The following is a 19,518-nucleotide window of genomic DNA, read 5'->3' as shown; positions in this document are numbered from 1 at the left end:
CAAAGAACATGGCTTTTTCTGGGGCACATAATATATACAAACTGGTACACCCTCCAACACATATGTGAACACACGGATCACCTTTAGTCTCTAAGACCATGTAACTGAAGAAATTATAGTGTGGAGTGTTGGTTTTCTTCTAGAACTCAATTGTTCAAAATATTTCTTTGCCTGGGGTGTGAGAAGGAGCAAAGAAGAGCAAAGGGAAAGTTAACCTTTGTCTCCCACTGCTAACACTCCACGAGAACACTGCCCAGCCCCTGAATCTAAATGACCCTCAGGTTCCAGCACCCATCACCAGCTGCAAGTCCCTCGCCCAGTTCTCTTGGCACAGGGATCTGGGTGACCCAACTCAGCTTTCCTTGGCAGGTCACAGGTCGCTGACCACAAGGTGGGTGGGCTTCACTTGAGCCAGGTGCCCGCCCTGGGTCTAATTAGTCATGGGCGTCAGGTGGACAGGTCTCTGATCTTCCTGTACAAGTCAACAGGCTTACTGTTTATACAGATCCTTCTTTGTTTTCTCTTTATCCTAAACAAAGTCGCTTCTCATTTTCAGGCACGACCATTTTTAGACTTCCTTGAAATTCACACGAAGAGGCGTGCCATAATAAATTTACCAAGTGACTCCTGAGTTCCTTTGTTATGGGAAACATGGACTAATGGCCATGAGAGCTACAAGGATGTTGGGGCAAGACCCCAATTCTTATGGTGCTAAATAAAACACAAAAAAGCCAAGTAGCAATAAAAAGCATACAATGACAATAAGGCTGGCTGTTAAGGGTTGATTTGTGTGTCCCCCAAAAAGATCTGTTTAAACCCTAAACACTGGTCCCATGAGTATGATTCTATTTGCAAATAAGATGGTTGCAAATATTATTAGTTAAGATGAGGCCAAACTGAATTATGGTGGATACTAATCCAATATGACTAAGTGTCTTCACAAGGTGAAGAAATTTGGACACAGTCAGTGGTAAAGAGACAAAGAAGACAGCCCTATGACAGTGGTCAAGATTGAGTAATGCCACAGGGTACCATGGATTGTCGGCAAGCCACCACCAGAACCCTACAGAATTCAGACAGAGTATGGCCCTCCCTACACCTTGATTTGGACTTCTAGCTCCAGACTGTGAGATGATATGTTCTGGTTGTTTTATGCCACCCCATTTTGTTACTTAGTTATGGCAAGCATAGGAAACTAAGGCACTGGCTGAGCCAAATGAATGGCCAGCACCATGTCTTGCACGTAATTGATGCTCAGTAAACTTCCATTGACTTGAAATGAGAGGCAACCGTCTAGGCCTATAGATTCAGAGGAGAGAAAGGTCATTGGTCTGGGAAAGCTCTCTGTGGGGACAGGATAGCAAACCCTGTCTGTCTGTCTCTTCGTCTTTCTTCCTTCTGCAATCTTGTGAATGAGATGTACACAGTTGTGAGGGGGTGCTCTGTAGTAGAAACCCTCAGTTTCTGTAAAAAAGAACTCTGGATTGTTAGGCTCTTATTGTAGCCAGAGCAAACTTACTTTAATACAAAAAGTATTTAAGAATTCCCTGAATCCAAACTGGAAAACCAACTGGAACCCAGGAGGTCAAGGGGCCAGAGATCCTGTCTCCAGTCTTCCACCCCCGGCTCCTCCCCCGACATAAACATTTCTGCCTCTTCCTGCATCACCTGTTCTGGTCTTTTCTGACCAGTCCCCCCAGTTTTCCCAGTACATATTCTGGAAGGAATGAATCTGACTGGCCAAGCTAATGATCATCATCCCTTTTGGGCAGAGCCCTTTGCACCAGGCTGCCCCCTGGGTCTCTGGGCAATCTGGAGATGGACTGCTCTCAGGTCAAGAAACCATTGATGATTGAGTCAAGGGCCATTAACAAACAGTCCAGCCTGTTTCCAGAGCAGGAAGCCATGGGTAGGGCAGTTTCATCCAGAAGTGTTTGCTTTTTCAGGTCAAACACCCAAGTACTACTTTCCTCTTTCCTCCTCCACCCCACCGGTCTATATGGATGTATGGAACTCTGTAATTGCTCCTAATTTTTAGCTCATTTATATCTTTATTTGCATTTAAACTTTTCTAGGTTGTTCCACTTGATGGAAACCCTTTGGGGGCCCAGGGCACAGTAGCACATTTCCATCTTCCTTCAATGTTTAATAATGGAAGAGGTTCACTGTGTAATGCTTGGTTGATGGTTAATTGATCCTTCTTCATTCCTTAAAGGTGTTTTTATTAAATGACTGGAAATAGCCCATGACATAAGAAAAAGAGGCAATGTAGTTTAAGGGAAAGAGCTCAGAATTTAAAGTCTGAAGGCACAGGTTTGAGTCCCGACTCTCCATATCTTGGATATCTGATACAGGGTACTCTCTGAACCTCAGTTTCTTCGTCTGCAAGCTGGGAGTAATAGTACTGCCCTTAAATGGTAAAAATCATGAAAAATCATGTAAAAATCACATGAGGCTGTGTATGTGAAATGCTTTCAAATTTCACAGTGTTCTAAAAGAATCATTAGTTATTAAAGTAAATAACAACTTCCAGAGTCAACCCAACTTGTTCCTTAAAATAAAGTATAACCCCAGTGCAACTAGGAGACTTGGATTGTGCAACCAAATATATATGACTAGGAAGTTCCAGTTACAAAGGGAAACAGCACAAGACTTCATGGAAAACTGCCATTCTGCGATGATGCATGTTTCTCCTGCAACTTAAGAAGTAAAATTTTAATCAGAAAACATTAAAACCGTTTGTAAAATGGCAGAGATGCTGGCCAGGCAGCAGAGCTGTGTAGTCAATGGGCTGTTTTCTGAGAAGTGTATTGGGAAAAGACTGGGAATTTGGGGTGGGGAGGGATGATATCTCTGGTTTACAAATCAATCTCTGGTCTTGATTCTTTGGACAGAGCCAAGTTAAGTGCACTTATCTGGATTTAAACATTACCCAGCAGTGAAGAACTCACTACAGCTTAACCCTCCCATCAGGAGCTTGGGCGAGCCCTGAGTTCAGGGAGCTTGTCAGAAGTTGTGTCCCCTTGCAATGGACAGCATGTGGTACCAAGGAGATGGCAGCAGGAGGCCAGACCTGCTTCAGAACACTCCTGCCTTCCTTTCCTTTTTTATTTTCCATTTTCATTGCAATGGTGGTGTGTGGGTATGAGGATTTTTATTGTTGTGGTTCGAACAGCCAACAAAGCAATTCTCAGTAAGCTATTTTTAGTCTGGATACTTTTTCCCCCTCTCTTCCTTCCCTTCCCTCCATCCCCAAGCCTGGTTTCAAAGCGTTGCACAAGGGAGGCATTTCATCACAGTCAGTGCCCCGTTTGCCACCAGTGTTAGATAAATCAAAATGCAATTAGTTCAGATCCTGAACACTTGTTTATCCCCCAGCACATCCCATTGCCTGAAGGATTTTTGGGGTTACCTTCAGTGCCCCCCCCCAACTGGGTCCAGAGTAGCATCTCTTCACAGGTCAGTTAAGGGGCAGGGGTTGCATGACACAAGGAGAGAAACAGAAACTGAGCAAACCATCTCTTCAGTGACCTAAATTAACGTGCAGTCACCCTTTTCTCTTTAACTTTTAATTAGCAGCTTTTAGGGGAGGGGGGGCCTTTGGATGCTGTCTTCTTTGGGTATTCTGGGCACCATCTTGTGGTGTAGAAGTAGAAAACTATTTGCAAGATGCAAGGTGAGAGTGTCTCACATCCCCTGATGCTTCCTTTTCCCTTCTCCTGACAGTCACATTTAACCAAGTTAAACTGCACCCCAAGAGCACCTGCAGAGGGGAAAGTAAGTCATAGAACCACGAAAGTGGGATGGGGGAGGCAGCCCCACCCACGGCTCTAAAGTGTTTGGGGTCTTTAAATTTGCTATTCCAGATCACAAGTCACTTTTTTCTACTGACTACTACTGTATTAGTCAAGGTTTTCTAGAGAAACAGAACTGACATAATATATATAGAAATAGAGAGCAAAAAAAGAGAGAGAGAGCTTGATTTATTATTGGGAATTGGCTCATGTGACCATGGAGACTGGCAAGTTGGAAATCCATAGGGCAGGCCATAAGCTGGAAAATTCAATAAAAGTGATTTTGAAGTTGAGTCTGAATTCCCCAGGGGAAGGTGAGGCAGAAATTCTTCTTTCTGACTTCTGAAATCTTCATTTCTGGCCTTTAAGAGCATCAACCAATTGGATAAGGAGGCTTCTCTCATTACTGAGGTCAAGCTCCTTTGTTGATTGTAGATGCAGTCAGCCATAGATACAATCACCTGTAGATGCAATCAACTTCCTATAGATTCTAATCCAGCTACAAAATACCCCCATGTTAACAATCAGACCAGTGCTTGCTTGACCAAACAAGTGGACACATGCGAAACTAACCATCACAACCACCAAATTTTGATGCCCAAATCTGGTGGTTGAGTCTCCTCCCCCAACCATTTATACCTGTGTCTGTTACCCTAGATCACACCCCCCAGGCAGCTCTACCTTGAACAGACCACAGTCCTCACATTTAATGATATTTTCTTAATGACCAAGAGATCTATGAATTCAAATACAGCCTCAAGGGAATAGGTTTCCTAATTATAAATTTGGGAATTAAGTCCCTAAAGACAGATTAATGATTAATAATGAAGCCACAAGGACATAGAGTTGGGTCCTATTAGGGTCATGTCTCAAAAATTCAAATTTCTGAAAAGCCAAGACAGGCCTGGCCGACTTGGGCCTCGCCTTGCTGGTCTCCTCCTGAGCAGGAAGCACCAGCTTTCCTGCAGCTGGTCACTCTGGGTTCCGGCATCATGCCACACTGGGACGTCCCTCCCATGGCGGTGCAGGCTGGAGCAGCACAAGGCGCCAGCCCTGTATTTCTCTTGATCTCATTCTTTTCCTTAAGTTGGTCACAACTGATGCTCAGACAACAGGTAAGGTACCAGGAAGGGGTACCAAAGAAGGCAGGGGGCAGGCGGGAAGTCCACTCCCAGGGACAGGACAAATAGTGCCTACAAATATCAGTCAGTGGTCCCTAGGGTGCCCAGGATCCAGGGCATCTGTCTTATTGGGGGTGTTTGGTCAAAGGCCAAGCAGCCAGCATGCATGGTGGAGGTCTATATGGATGCAGACAGGCAGCCACGGAGTAGCTGGGCTTAGGGACAGAAGTCCAGTCACTAGTTGCAGAGGAGTGTGGGAGACCAACTTCCTGGGATTTGAGACCCGATGTTGCAGCTGAACCGTCAGCAGGAATGCCTGGGAGCTCAGCAGTGACCTGCTGGCCATAAGCTGGAAACTTCACTGCCTCCACCCTGGAGACAGGATTGGGCTCAGGGGCAAAACAAGGGTGAAGGCTTCAGTTGAGGTTCCGAGACCAAATGAGTCCTACTACAGTATATAACTGAAGACTTGGCTTTGGAGAGGGCAAGAAGGAAGAAGTAGCAAGCTAAAGTGAGCCACTTCCATGTCAGAGAAGTCTGGAGCACCAAAGAGGTGAGGCTGTTTGGACTTGAGGAATCAAACATTTCTATTCACTGTGGACTGAAAGTGTTTTTTCCTTCTTAGCAACAGTAACCAAAAATCAACAGTAATTCAATTGTGAGTCATTTATTCAAGTGAACTTGTATTGAACACTTACACCGATGGGGCAGTATGTGCTCTGTGAGATTTATGGCCAGGAGATAGGAAAATGATTTTTTTAAAAAACGTGAGCTACTGTCTTCAAGGAGCTCAGACCAGTGGGAGGTAAATGCCCACAGATTTTTTCAATCCAGTATGAAAAGTATCTTATATGAGACAAGCACCATGATCTCAAAGAGGGGTGGCCCCTACCTCTGTCTTAGATGCTCAAGACATGTTGACAGATCATGGTTCACTGTATCTCGAAAAACAAGTAGGCATTAGGTCTGGAAGGGGCTGAGATATTCTCGGCAGAAAGGCAATATTTACAAAGACTTCAAGACGAAGGTGTGAGAGTCATTGAGTCTGACTGTGATAGAGGGAGCATGGCCCAGTGGGAAGAAATGAAGCTGGAGAGTTATGAAGAGGCTGGATTTTAAAGGTCTTGTATTCCCTTATAAACAATGTGGATTTCTCTGGCAGAAAATACAGAGAATCATTGAACTGATTCAAATACTTGCCTTTGTAAAAATGATTGTTCCCTCTTCCCTGTGGAGACTGTGTTGGCGAGGAGCAAGGTAGGAGGTAGGGAAATAAATAGAAGCAAATGACAATGAGAGTCTGAACTGAGAGAGTGGCAGGTGACTAGTTGCAAGAAGCAGATGGCTGGGGATTGAATCATGTTCCCCACAAAAGATGGGTTCAAGGCTTAATCCACATTCCTGCGCATGCAAACCCATTTATAAACAGGACCTCTGGAGACGTTATTATGAATTAAGATGTGGCTTCATTTGTGAATAGTCCAATATTTAGATGAGTCCAAACTGATTCAGGGTGGGCTTGAATCCATATGACTGGAGGCTTTATAAAGAGAGGAAGTTCAGACACAGTCAGTTCATTGAAAGCAGAAGTCAGAGAAAGCCACTGGAGGACACCATGTGACAGAGGCAGAGGTGAAAACCAAGGAACCCCAAGGATTGCAGCAAGCTAGCTACAGACTCAGAGAAAGCACAGCCCATCAAGACCTTGATTTTGGACATCTTCTGGCCTCCAAAACCATTAGACAATAAATTCCTGTTGTTTAAGCCAACCCATTGTGTGATATTTGTCATAGCAGCCCTGCCAAACTAAAACACTGCCTAATGGGAAATATATATATATTTAGGAGTTAAAGTCCATAGGAAATGTGAGCTGATTTCAGGGCAAGAGGGCGAGAGCATGGCATTATTTTAGGTGCTAACTAACTCCCAGAGTCCTGATTTGTGTTGGAAGAACTGAGATAGGGATTAAATAAGGGGAGGAATGCTTTGATAGAGAAGATTTTGTTAGTGCTTTCTGACTTACGGGGTTTGCAGTGGAACATGTGGGTGTGTTCACTTCACATAAGCATCTGAGAGCTCCTGAGAAGAAGTCAGGATTAGAACGTCTATTTGGCCATCATCAGCCTAAGGCTGGCAGCTGGAGCTCCAGAAATGACTGAGAACAAGAGGAAGAGTCACGATGAGGAAAGAGCCCCAGGGAACACCCAAGGTTTAAGGGATGTTGGAGAGAAACAAGGAATGAAGGAACCAAGAAGGTGGAGGAGCAGAGGCTGGAGAATGAAAGCTGTGGAAAGCGAGGTGTCTTGCAGGAGCAAGATAATATAGAGCAATCAGAACACAGACTGAGCCTGGTTGGATTTGTCCATCAGGAAGTCCTAGCGACAGTAAATTCAATGACTGGAGATATTTTGTATCTGAGTAACCATATTTCTTCACATTTCCCCCTGTTGTACCTTGACTTATATTTTTGATTGCACAAACGTTAGTAACTAGAGAATAGTCAATTTTGTGCTGTTGTTGTTGTTGTTGTTATAGAAAGGGTTGATGTCTTATGGAACCAACAAAATTTCCTGAATCTGTAAACTAGACCTTCCCCTCCATTGTTATGTGTCTGGTAATCATCACTGGGAATAACGTTGTAGGGAAGTTTTACTTCCCTGACAAATTTATCTGTTTCTTTTTGCCCTCCCTGGATAGCTTATTTAGAGTTGGAAGAATGAAATAAGATAAAAGACCTCCTGTAGGTCCTCTTCGAGAAGGAAGAATTATATAGATGGAATGAATCCCAGCACTGGGGCAGCCCACTTAAAACAAGCCTCATTAAGTTTATTTCATAGGATGCATCCAGTGCATTTAACTTCAAAAAGGATCTGATATGCAAATTAAGACCTGAAAATCTGCATGTACTTTGAACAGTATTTTGATCAGCATTTCCTAAAATGGCACGTTGGAAACAACTGTCCTTAAAGTTTCATATACTTTTCAGTTTTGCACGCAGGGGAATCCTTTCACCTGCCGGGTGGTATAGTCTCATCCACTCCTTGGGAAGCAAATTCCAATACAATACAAAGAACACACAGTTCTTGAAAGCAGACCTGACCTCCGCTCACCTCTCAAGCCAAAAATAGACTTTCCAAAATGAGAAGAAGAAAGCTAGGAAAGGAGGATGTGAGGAACATATCAGGAGAGTTGATTATATTTAGAAGCGTATTTTTCTTAACCTAGATTAAATCAGCAAGGACCTATACTTGTGCATTGAACTTCTTAGTTTTAGGATTCCTACTGCAAGAGACTAAATATTGAATCCCCAATAATGCCATATAACATGTCTGATAAGGGATATGGGAATATATCTGGCTATATTAAACAGATCAAATTCTTGAGAAGACTTATCTGAATAGAAGCTATTCTTAGCATAGTTTAAGTAAAGGAGATCAATATGGATATTCCAGATGGAAAAATCATAATAGGTAATAGAAAATCAAATTTCAAGTTTCCTATGACCTTCAAATCAAAGCTGTCTCAAATGCTTCTCAGGAAACAAGTGACTCTTAGAGATTTTAGTCTAGAACCCCTCCAGGCAAGTTGTGCTAGCATGATTCTCCCCGTCCTTTCTGGGGTGGGGTGCCCCTCAAAGCCCTGCAAGGTTCTAAGCTCTTGGGGACCACCCTGCCCCAATGGCAGGTTTTCTAGGCCATTGGTGGTACCAAATGGAGGTTGGAATGGGACCAGATTTATACATTTATTTATTGTAATTCCACCAACTAACTGTTTTGCATAGTACTTTTACTTAGGTTGCATGCTTGCTCCTATAAAAGGAAGATTTTTATTCCCTCTAGCTCAAGCTGTAAAGTAAAAACGGCAAGGCAGTTATTGTACTCATAATTGCATATTTGTTTAATTAAAATCCCATTCAGCTGCTCTGACACACTTTTAAGCAACTGTGAAAAATAGCTATTATGATCTGTTGGTATGCTTCCTTGAGTGGCTAATAATTTTAGTTGGATGATGGTGGCTTTGGTTCTTTTTTTTTATCAGTAAATGCAACAATTAAAGTTCAACAGCATCAATAATTTCAAAAATTTATATTTGTTTATGACTTCAGCCTTTGCATTGTTTTTAAACCAGTTTCCCTCCCGCCCCCCAGTAAAGATAAAGAAAATATATCTCTTAAAATATCACATAAAATATTGCATCCTAGGAAAAGCTAGATGTAAACAGTCCATACGTAAAATTTGCCCACTAGCTAACATAGCAATTAAAAATTGATGTGTAAGGTGGAGAATATCTTCACCTGTATCACTTACTCTACTGCATTTTACGTCTGAATCCAAAGTCTCCCAGATTTGGGAATGTATGACATATCTATCATAAATTGTTCTGCTTTCAGATAAGAGTCCTATAGAAAAACCACTTCAAACTTTTTGATTGTCCCTAACCTCTTCCTCTTGAAGGCTAAGAATTCTCCCTCCCTCCCTCCCTTCCTCCCTCCCTTCCTTCCTTCTTACCATACTGAAAGTGTTGGATTTTGATATTAAAAATAAGGAATCTTTATTTTAGAAAAGAAAAGTATAAGGAAGAAAATTTAAATTATCCCTAATTCTACCACCCAGAGTTAGGCACTGTTCACATTTTAATATCTTTTTGCGAGCCTTTTTAAAAACAGTGTAGATATAGCATGCATACATGTACTCAAAGAATTTTGTTTTGGTAATTTTAACATTTTAATGCTTGTTTGACGTGGGGAAGTTATGTTTCATTTGCATAAATCTATCACAGCATCTTTGTTCTTTTAGTGACTAATGAAATAGGAACTTTCTATGTACTTGTTAAGCATTGTGTTCCTCTCTTAATCATACAAGATGAATTTGAGGAGCTTTTATTATTTTCCCATATCAATTGTTATAAGCTATTTATATACTCAGAATACTAGTCTATTTTCTCTCATTTTTGTTACAAATATTTTTTCGGATTATCTGGCATTATTTATACTGTATGGTGTTTGTGACATGGAGAACTTTTTTTTGTACAGTCATAGCTAACTTTTTTTTTTGTTAATTTCTCCCGTTGTTTATACATTTAAAAAGTCATTTTCCATCACAAGATCATGTGAATATTTATTTACTTTTCTCTTATGTTGTTCATTTTTAAAACTTTTATTCCTAGTTTTTTCTGAAATTTGTTATGGTGTTGTGATGTAAAAGGATAAAACTTTGTAAACTAAACAGTTAACCACCTTTCTTAATACCATTTAAAAGTTTAATAATTTGCTGTAAATGAATCTGTTGCATAAACAGGAATTATTTTGCTCAGTTTTTTTAAAGTCACTTTAAGCACTGGCTTCTGTATGAACCAGATCACCTGTACCTTGGTTTGTGTGTATTTCTGTTTTTACCAAAAGAGTAGCCCCACGTTAATTTCAGATCAGAATTGCCATATAGCTGTACCCTTGTCCCAGTTTTGTTGTCAGTGGTAACTGGGCAGCAAAACCTCAACACGTCCCCTTGCCACAAACAAATCTTTATCTGGTCAGATTGATCTTGATTCTGGGGATCAGTTGACCTGCAGGGGCTGTCTTGTCATTTTCTGTCTTATTTCTCAATACATCCTACAAGGAAGGAATATGCCATTTCTTGGTGCTGTGATGCATTTTAGAATAGTGGTTACAGCCTGAGCTTTGGAGGCAGCCCTGAGTTCAAGTCCTGGCTTTGTCACTTACTGGGCTATGGGACCTTGAGCCAGTTACTTTATGTCTCTGAGCCCCAGTTTCTTTATCTTTAAAATCAGTTTACCATTAGAACCTACCTTCAAAGGTTATTTTACAGTGCCTGGCATATAATGAGTACACGATAAATGTTAGCTACTGTTGTTGATGGTGGTGACCATATTCTACTGGTGAGTTTCTTTGGGGAGAAATTAATAAGTGCAATCACTTAAATACACACCAAGAACCATAAAGCTTCCAGTTGAAAAGTTCTCTGTGTATTACATTTTCTGTAGTTAAGATCATACTCAAAATAGGCAGTCAGTTGCTTGATGATAATTTAGTCCAAACATGAAAGTAGCTTTCTGAAAGACTGATTGTTTTGATACGAAAAGTGAAAAAAAAAAAGAACAAAGCAGCTTGAGGATATGACAAGGGAAGAAAAGTGTGAAGGGGTTTAAGATCTGGGAAAGGAACCTTTGAAAAGAGGTTGCAATATACATTTTTTGTGTGTAGAGAGGAAGAACTAGAGGACATAGGAAATGTGTGCTATTGGAGGAAACGAGAAGCTCCTTCGTACTACTGAAGTGGCAGCCCTGGGATCTGCAGCCAGCTCATCTGCTTGGAAAGAGGAATTTGACAAGATGTCCAGCCTGCCCCTTTATTTCTCAAGGTTGGATTCAGGTCCCAAGGTCTACCCCTTAGAGTCTAAATGCCAGAGGGAGCCTTCCTAAGGCAGATGGTGCTTTGCATTCCGATTTGGTATTCAACAAGCAGTGGATTTGGTGATGTAAGTGAATACCAAATAGTTGCTGGCCCTGTTCATGAAATTAGGGACATCAATCATTTTTAGGAAATGGACACTATTTTTTCATAATCTGTTGATGTTTTAAAATCTATTTCATGGTAAAATGATTTCTAAAACATATCAGCTACTAGACATCTATTTTAAAACAGCAGCGCAATACTAATTTACAAAAAGCTATCGTGTTTCTCTTGGGGTAGGATTTTAAAGAAGTGTGATAGTTTTGTTTTGTTTTGTTTTATCTAATGAGCATTACAGAATTTAAAATTATATATGAAACCAGCTGTAGCTAAGGAAGTGGCAACACTTATAAAGAAGACTGAAGGGAGAAATCTCAGTAAGAAAGTATGCTCCATATGATAGAGGGTTTGATATAATTTGACTATAAAACCCTGAGTTCTTTCAACTAAGGCTTGACAGTGTGGTGGTAACATTTGGGGTATCTTCCTGGCTCCCAAGGATTTCTTCTTCTCCGGTAACTGCTCTTCTCTCCCAATGCAGAGCAGTAGGCTCTGGCAGCCATTTTGTGCAATGAGGCTTTCTCTCTCACATGGAGTCTCAGCTGATTGGACCAGGGAGGCATTTGACCCACAATGAGAATTTTCCATTGGGGATGAGAGAGATTTAGCCTTCTCTTGACAGCTGTACCTTCACAGGAGCTTTGGGGTTGGTGTCATCTGCTTGCCTCGAGAACTAGAGACACAAAGAATGATTCTCCAGAGAAGAGAACCAAGTTGAGGGGGAGAGGGAAGCAGAAGCAGGAGACCAGGAGAGATTCCAGAGGACATTCAAGTCCCTCACCCCTGTCCTTTTTGGGGCTGGCAGACCTTCCTCGCCTGGTCCTTGCCTCCTGAAACAAGTTCCCCTTCTTGGTCAGGCCAGCATGGTAGATTTCTATGACTCGTCCCCACGAGTCCAGCAGACACACACTGGAGGTATAATGTGTCCCTGCTTCTGTCCACTGACAGCTTTTGTTTTTAGCCTCTGTTCTGGTTTGCTGATGCTGCCATTATGTGAAATACCAGAAATGGACTGGCTTTTATAGAGGGGGTTTATTTGGATACACAGCTACAGTCTTAAGGCCATAAAGTGTCCAAGGTAAGGCATCAATAGGGTACCTTCACTGAAGAATGGCCATTGGCATCTGGAAAACCTCTGTTAGCTGGGAAGGCACGTGGCTGGCATCTGCTTGCCCCCAGGATGCATTTCAAAATGACGTTCTCCAAAATGTTGCTCTTGGGGCATTTTGTCCTCTCTTAGCTGCAGCTCCTCTTCAAAATGTCACTCTCAGTTGCTCTGAGGTCCTTCTGTCTGTGAACTCCTTTATATGACTCCAGTGATCCAACTAACACCCACTCTGAATGGGCGGGGTAACACCTCCATGGAAATTATCCAATCAAACATTTCACTCACAGTTGATTGAGTCACGTCTCCATGAAAACACTCAACCAAAGAATTCCAATCTAATCAACACTAAGACATCTGGCCCCACAAGATTGCATCAAAGAACATGGCATTTTGGTGGATATAATATATGCAAACTGGCACAGCCTCCATTGGTATCTTAGTTAGTAAGTTATACTTCCTGATACCACTATCTAGCAGTAGCAGCCTGCAGACCAGTTAGGAACAGAGTGCTTTCCAGCTTCACAGACCAAGAGCCACTCCAGGCACCAAATAACGAGTAGAATTCCCTGGAACATCTGATAAGAAGGAATGCCTCTTCACCACAACTTCCCATAAACACTCTAGGGTTAAAGGGAACTTCAGGAAAGTGCATAGGAAAAGCCTGAGAATCCAGAAACAAATACACACACACAACCATCCTGGCATGGAACGGCACTCAGGAACAAGGGAGTTCCAGGGATGAAAGAGGATGCTTTTTTATTGCCAAGTCAGACTGATGGTTTTCAACCTTCCCTGATGAGGAAGACGTATACGATAACATCCTCCTCCCTGGTGAGGTTAGTTGTATATGATAATGGCTCATTTAACTGTGTAAGAATAAAAGCACACATTTCCTGAGTGCAGTGTTTACCAAATGTCCGATGGTAAGACTTTTACACGTCTGAGTTGTGCAAGGCAAAAAAAAAAAAACAAAAACTGTGAAGCAAAGCCACTTACTCAAGGAAACTAGCACTCAACCCTCAGAAGCCTGAACCCAGGAGACTGTTCTTACCAAATCATTATATTGCTTCCAGCATATGGGTGTAAGCACTTGCATTCCTCCTTGGTATCTTTAACAGAGACCCTCCAGAGTGTTGTATGGATAGCTCTCGAGGTCAGTCCAAGCCTGACGTCCAGGTGAGCAGTGTAAGCAAAGAGCCATTGCCAAAATGGTGCCTTAGCCAGACCTGCCTGAGGGTGCTGTACATTATGCAGGGAGATGGATGGTGGGTGAGTCACTCTCTGACCCTGCGTTCTAAAACAAGTCTTTAAAAAGTACTCTACTTTGCTCTTTTAATAATGTTTCAATGCAAAGACTACTTCGGGGAGTGAAGGTTTCTGGGGAGGTTGTACAAGCTGGTTGGAAGACATAGAGCCTCCCTGAGATCTGACCTCTGTTTCTGGATAGGGTTCCTCACCAGCCACCCCTGAGCTTGCCCCCCTCCTCTACTATGTATTCCCTGCTCCAGGGTGCAGCCATCCTGGTGCCCAGGTGCCGGATGTTGGCTGCTTTCACTGGACTTGCTGCTGTCACTGTCCCTCTTCTTGGGTGTGGTGTATCCAACCTTCCCAGGAGAGAGAACCTCACTGGCTCAGAGAGTCACCAAGCAGGCTAAGGGTCTCCACTGGGCAGAGCTCAGGCCACCCTGGGCTGGGTGATCAACCCATCCCTGGTCCAGTCACCTGAGGCCTGCTAAAGGGGTCCTGTGCTTCCCACGAGGTATTCTTCACTGGCAGGTAGCTTACACAGCCTTCTGCTGCAAGATAAAATCTACTTTTTAAAGAGGTTTCTCCAAAAAGCATATATAATTACATCAGTTGGTGTAGTAGAAAGGGACCTGCATTCCAGCCCACCCCCAAGCTTCTCTCTCATTTGAGCAACTCACTTGGTCTCTTTGAGCCACTGATTCATCATCTAAAATATTGGTATAACAACTCTACCTCCTAAGCAGTACCAGAATTCTAAAATAAGTTGAAGTACTTCAATTACATCAAAATATTTAAAAGCCAAGGTGATTGAATTTTTAATTTTAACACGTTTTCTCAGCCTTCTGTTTGGCTGCCAATGTATTCCCAGCGCCTGCTACTCTCTCTTTATATTTCATGTCCCGTTATGGGATTTATCACTTAACCAGAAACCATGGTGTTCTCAGGTATTATTTTAAATTTGCATATGAAATGTTATAATGTTTACACCCCACACTTAAAGAACTCATAAAGATTTGCACCCATTTGGCAGTCAGGTCAGTTATCTCCAGAATATCTTTGGGAATTTTCAGGAATGAGAAGTGGATTCTGCTTGCCCCAGCAGAAGGACAGGGTTGGGTTGGGAGGTGCATCAGTTCATTTGCATAAATGCCATGTGGGAACTCTTTGCTGCCTGGGAAGGGCCATGTTCCATTGAGAATCCGGGAATCAGATCTATCTTCCTCTCTTCTTTAGTCAAAGTTGTGTTCTTTATTTGCCAATGGCTCAGCTAAGAACAATGTCAAAGGAGAGCACTTGAAGCCAGGTCTTGGAAAGGCCATATGATATATTGTACTTGGAACATTTCATTGACCAACAGGCCATCTGCTTCTTTCACAGCCAGGACATTTACCTTCCACAAGGATGGGTTGGTTTTCCCCTAGGCTTGTGTACATAGAGCTGCCCATCTTTTTCTCCAGGTTTCTGGGGCATCAAGCCAGAATACTGAGGGTCTTTGAAGGGCCACCTGTTTTCTGTCCCTCGTTTCAGAGCATTCCTTCCCAGATGGGTTCCCGTGCTTTTCCTAAGGTAAATCGTCTATCTCTTTTACTAATAAAGCTCTGAACTCATCTGGTGGGTGTCTGATTTATTATGCCAAGCTCCATTTTGCTATCACTTCTTCACTATTGGACTAAGATTTTGAAGGCTATATATCCAAGATATTAACTTTTTCATGAGTATGTGTCTTTCTGGTCTGTTTTTCCTGTAATTCAATATGGGTACTTGCCTTAGGGGTGTGTGTGTATGTGTATGCACATACAGTATTGAACACCTGTTCTGTATAAGGTATTACTATATTTCAAAGTGGTTCAAATAAGAAAACTGAGTCCGACTTACTTCCCTAAGGTCACATGACTACTAAATACAGTGGCAGGGTTTAAAGGAGACACATCAGGCCTGACTCTGCTTCATAGCATGCAGAACAACCAAATTAAATCTGGGAGTTGCACGTCCCCCCACTAAAACACCAGGATTTTATTTCTTCTGGGCCTGGCTTGCTCAAATAGCTACTAGGACAGCAGCAGAGGCTGCATAATAAAGCCCACACTGCCCTGCTCCCAGTGCACACTGAGACAAGGCCAGTTCTCTTCCTACAGGGAGGAGGAGCCCTGGGAGGATAGTAAACAGCTGTTCCATAAGATGGTTCTTATTTTCAAAACCTCATTCCTTCAGTGCCCTTCTTTTCCACAGTGGTGCATCATCAGAATCAGAAAGGGCACCGGCCAATCCCATCCAACAGGCATCTCGGTCCAGTGTCCTCTCTGCCCACTGAGCTGCCCATTGTGTTCTGTGCATCAATAGTTCTCATAACCACACTGTCCCAGGCTGCAATCCCTTGGCGCCAAAGCAGTATGTACTCAGGTAATGAAACTCAGGACCCTTGTTAGTCCAGTGAGCCAATGTCGAAGATGCCTGCTCATCCAAACTGGTGATCCAGGAGTTACCACGTTTTTCGAGCCTGGGTGACCGGGTATCAAAGAGCTCAACTACAGAGGCCACTGGGCAAACACCTTCCAGATGCACCTTTAGAAAACCGTCCATGATGCTTCTGTTTTCTAAGGGAAGTTGTTCATCGTTGGTTTTCACTATACGTACATGGGCATCTGTTGGAAGGCCACTAACATTTTACTTCACTTGCTGTTTTTATGTGTCTCCTACTAGAGTAAAACTCAAGGGTGGGAATGCTTTTTAATCTTTTATCCTCAACGCCTACCATAAATATTCACCAAATGAATAAAACTCCCTTAGCCAGTGTTACAGCTCTTTTAGAATTTGTCTAGCTCTTTTAGAATTTGGCTAAAGCCAGAAAACCCTCAAAAAACAAAACAGAACAAAACTCCTTAGCCAAAGACTTACACTAATAATTCATATATATGTGTGTATGAATCTGTAGGTGTGTGTGTGTATGTATATATATGTGAGCATACATGTATTATAACATATATACATAGGTATGTACACATATATATAATACATATTTTAAACACATGTAGGTCATCATTTTTGGGGGGTGGTGGGTGGGAATGTGTATTACTATAAGTGTAGAATGCACAGAGACATAAGCCAGAGCTGTACTGTTCCAGAACAATCCATGGGAAGTGTTCTTCTGAATGCTGTAAATCCCTGATGAGACCTTTTTAATTTTTTGATTTTAAGTCATTTGTCCATTGTTTAAGCTTTCTGATTAGTTTGGATTAAGGACGAACGATGGTTGACTCCGAGGTAAAACTAGTACTCTGAAAAAAAATAGTCTCAGATTTCAAAACTTTTGGGGTACCAAACATGACTCTTTCGCCATCTAAAGCAATAATTGAGAGTTGACGTTATAGCATGTTCTGCCTTTCCCCCTGTATGTGGAATGGAAACCTAGCGGCTCCAGAAGAAAAATGGAAGAGGAATTTTTTAATGCCCCCATCCCCAAAAGATGACTTCCTCCTGTGCATCTCTCCCAGATTCTGTCTCAGACCTTGGACACCTGCTCTCCAGTATTAAATAAACAAGGGAATAATTTGCACGGTCTAAGATGCTTAAGAGAAGGAAAAATTTGAAATGCTTTATGCTATTTACATGGCCCTCCCTTAAGAGCCAAGTCGTCTGGTAAGGCAGGCACAGAAAATTTGGACCCGCGTGAAACTTGCTGGAGCATCAAACCGTCCACCGCCGTATTTCATGTCTTGAAAGCTACCACCGAATCCTGGTCCCCAGGGCCAGACAGATTGGATGAGTCGCACTCGCTCTGGCTGGGGTTGGGTCTGGCCCCGCGGTGTAGGGCATCCTGACCTGACACAGTCTCAACCAAGGGAGATGGGTTTGACGGGAAATGGCATGATGGGTTCAGAACATGAACTTCAGGTACCAGCTTGATTGCTAGCTGTTTTGTTTTTAGGAATATTTACTTTAGATTCGTTAAGGGAATTAGTAGCTCCACCCTGAAAAAAAACTCTCTTAACTCCCGATGGTCTATCTTCACACGCTCACAATAAATTTCTTCCCGGAGGAGGGGGAGTCAAAGACCTGAAATCCTAATCCTGCTTTGATCACAACTCCTTGTTCTAGCGTTCTCTCAAAATGATTTCTAATCAATGAGCACCAGCGCAGCGCACGGAGGAGTAATTACCTTACATGTGTTTCACTCTGGGCTGTGATTAAAAACAAGATGTGAGATTAGAGGGGCATAAAATGAATATAAGAAAGGAAAATCTCAAATCAGAGCTGCTTTGCGTGGGCGGGGGCTAGTTAATAAGCCCAGAGGCTCACCCCAGGCAGCGAAGGAGTCGTTTGCTCATTTGTTCATCACATTTCCCCCACTCTTCGGGGCCACCCGGATGATAGCAGCAGAGGGGCTATGGTCACTTTGCACATTCTGCTCTTTTTAGACAAAGCCAGGGCGACTGGCTGACTCTCTGGAAGTGCGAGCCTGAATTCAGGGGTGTTCCGGTAGCAAAGGTGGATTCTGGCTCCCCAGGGGTTCAGGGACCAATTTCCAAGCACGGACAGTGGTTGAACCAGGGCCTCATTTGTCCCCGACGAGACACCAGGGACCTGGGGAAAGGAATAAAAGAATTGGGATAACTCCACCACTGGAGGAAGCACTCGAGAAGAGCCTTAGTGCCAGTGGCATGGTGGGATTGTGGAGAAAGTGGAGACCATTTGTTTTCTGTAGAAGAGGGAAGAGATCCTTGGCCTCAAATGCTTGCTGGGGCATTTACTGTACCCAAAAGAGTGAGTTTCCAAACTCTTCAGGATATGAGAACCCTCTCGTGCTGAGGAGCAGAAATGTTCCTTGTGGTGACCTTCTCCCTCTAGGGCAGTGCCCAGGTAGAGAAAGTCCTCATTTGTCCACAGCACGGAGGATCCCTCCTTGGCTGCAGACAACCACCCTTGGGCTGTGCCTTCCTTGAGAGGTACCAACCTGGCTAGAAGTTCCTTTTCATCCTTGTCTTCACCTGGGGCAGGCGAACGAATGCCAGCATAGCTACTCAGAGGATCTTAAGAATGCACTCAGCGTCCTTAGCCATGTGGTACCCGTGAAAGCATTTTTGCTAGAGCATCTCCCCACCTTCCCCCTTCTTCCCCCAGAGGAAAGCTGGGAAGCTCCAAGGTTCCATCTGCCAGTTTCCATGTCACCGGATGCTTGCTTATCTGACGATGATTCCATGGCTTGATCCTGCATCTACTCCCAGTAGCTAATGAGAGAGTTTTTAAAATTCTTACCTCCTGCAAAGGGGTTGAGAGAAGCTAGGACAAGTGGCAGACTCAGTAGAGTGGCCATTCTCTGAATATGTTCATAAATGGGAATAGCTACACACTCAGGGTCACCCAGAACTCACCTTGATGTAACTTAGAAAATAGACTAAATAAACTCCTATTGGCAATTCAGATCTTATGATTTTGAAGAAGTCCTATTTAGGGACAGAATAGTATCTTATTGAGCATCTTTGTGTTGAAAGCTGACCAACTGATTTGAATAAGACCATCAAGGATGCGTAAATCCTTCCTAGATTATATATCCTGCAATCCTTTCATCCATCGGTAAATATTAGCTCCCTCTGAAACAGCAAATGCCCATCGTTGTGTCACAGGTGTGAAATTATCGGCGGGAGTCTGCGGGACAAGAGTGCCTTTAACCACTTCCAGGCTGAACTGAAAAAGCCAGAACAAGCTTCAAGTACTTAAGGA

General features: G+C 42.9%; 1 protein-coding gene and 1 pseudogene across 4 annotated transcripts in view; both read left to right on the top strand.

The window, feature by feature from the left end:
* The window catches only part of FARS2 (phenylalanyl-tRNA synthetase 2, mitochondrial), a 618,388-nt gene that overhangs the window by 451,448 nt on the left and 147,422 nt on the right, over positions 1-19,518 (top strand). The window lies entirely within an intron of this gene.
* LOC119541012 lies at positions 16,589-16,644 on the top strand (annotated as a pseudogene).

The sequence above is a fragment of the Choloepus didactylus genome, chromosome 7 (genome assembly GCF_015220235.1).
Source record: "Choloepus didactylus isolate mChoDid1 chromosome 7, mChoDid1.pri, whole genome shotgun sequence".
NCBI classification, from domain to species: domain Eukaryota; kingdom Metazoa; phylum Chordata; class Mammalia; order Pilosa; family Megalonychidae; genus Choloepus; species Choloepus didactylus.
The sequence above is the reverse complement of the archived record's forward strand: the minus strand, read 5'-3'. Positions and strand labels throughout refer to the sequence as shown.